Source organism: Mandrillus leucophaeus, unplaced genomic scaffold (genome assembly GCF_000951045.1).
Source record: "Mandrillus leucophaeus isolate KB7577 unplaced genomic scaffold, Mleu.le_1.0 Scaffold881, whole genome shotgun sequence".
NCBI classification, from domain to species: Eukaryota; Metazoa; Chordata; class Mammalia; order Primates; family Cercopithecidae; genus Mandrillus; species Mandrillus leucophaeus.
In genome coordinates, this window is record NW_012109597.1 from 353,312 (window position 1) to 355,302 (window position 1,991).

Below are 1,991 nucleotides of genomic sequence, written 5' to 3' on the forward strand. Positions count from 1 at the left end.
TTTGGCCCCTAAGGGACTCAGACCTGACTCTAGCAGAAGGCCTTTTAGGTTTGCCTCAGGGGATTATAAAGCTTTTCAAGAAGCCTAGCTTCATTAATTGATGATGGAAAATCTCGTAATTTAAAATTTTTAGATACAGGGCCTAAATTTATTTTCAGTGACACTTGCTTTTACTACTAAGTATATTTTTATCTCATTTTTACACTGCACTATGTTGTTTGATTGCACTTATTTGAGAAATATTTTGGTAGCAATACCAGGACTTGTCTTACAGGAACTGTAAGGAAATTTAAGAAAGAAACAGAGTATCTAAATGCAGGCAGAAAATGTTCCAGCCTAAGCATGACTCAAATAATGCAAATCTCACAATGATTTATTTTAAGCCACAATATTGCAATATCATTTTTAGTCTGTCCCAATTTCATCTCCCCACCCAAATCCGAGAGATGTTCCTAACAAAAAGGACAAGGGTAAAGGTTTCTGGGGGTACATATTGTTTCCAAAAGACTTGCCTGGTCCTTTGACATTGTATTACTACAATAATGCCACATAAGCTCCGGCCAGAATCTTGAGCTGGACTCATTTACTCAATATGCGATTACTGAGTGTCTAGGACATGCCAGGAACCATTCCAGGCTTAGACAAAGACCCTGCCCTTAAGAAGTTTGTATTCTATCTGAAAAGACTGAAACAAACATGTATATAAAGCCAGCACAGGTAACAGGGAGTGTAGGCTCAGAAGGTGCTATTTTATACAGACACACCAATGTTGCCAGGAATTATCATCCTGGCGGCACATTAGAATCACCTGGGAATCATTAACAAAATTGACCAGGCCTTTCAACTCACCCTCAGCGATTCTGCTTTAATTAGTCAGAGATTCTGATTTAATGTGTTGAGGCCCGGGCACTACTGCAGTTTAAAAACTTGCCAGGTGATTCTTATGTGCAGCCAGAATTGAGAAGCTGTGGTCTAAAAGTAGGAGGGATTAGGATGTATCAGCAAAAGAGACAGAGACAGTGTGCTTGCCGAGGTAGGAAGCAGACAGGAGAGTGGCCTGTCGTGTAGGTTTCAACTGAAGAAAATGTTTCTGGAAGGAAGGAGTTACCTGGCAAATACAAGCAGAAGGAGAGAATGGGCCACTCTGTGGTATCTCGCAATGGAGCAGACACTGTTGGACGAGAGCAGATTCACTGGAGAGGTAAGGATGAAAGACTGACCTAGCAGTTACAAGACAGAGCGAGAGAAGCAGAGATAAGAATAACTCTGTCCAGAGGATTTGCTTTATTTGGGAGCAGAGAAAGGGGTGGAAGGTGGGAGAGGATGTGGAGCTGGAGGAGGAGGATTCTTAAAAAATCCATTCATGCCCTTTGATAGGAGTTATTAAAGCACGTTTGTATGGTCCTGGGAATGACTCAGCAAAAAGGAAGAAATTGTTGAGATAGGAGAAAGAAGAAATTTCTAGATGTCCTGGAATGTGGTGGAAGAGTTTGGGTCCACTGCAAAATAAAGGGGCTGAGGTTGGCTGTAGATTAGGGGTGATCCAAGCAGGTTCCTATAGATTAGGTGTGATCCAGGCAGGTGCCTGCTACCTGTGGATGGGTCACAGGTGAGAAAGCCAAGCATCGGGGTACAGATTCGGTAGGGTTTCAAGAGATGTGGAACTCCTTTTCAGATTATTTTTGTATTTCTTTTATCTCAATGAAATAGAAAGCCAGGCAGGGGAACGTGTTAGAGATCTGAAGGAAGCACATAACCACTCTAGGAAAAAGGGAAAGTTATTGGATCTTGACCACAGGAGGTTAGTGGTCATGAAATTGAGTTTATGCTAGTTAGCATGATTCTGTATTTTTCACTAGCCACAGTCAACTGTGTTGGGTACAAGTTCAGAATAAATGAAGTGGATAACAAGATGATTGATTTTTACCAGGGTTGTAGTTTTACCAAGTGAGTACAATAAACAAGACAGAAGCAGGAGTTTTCTGGGTGAG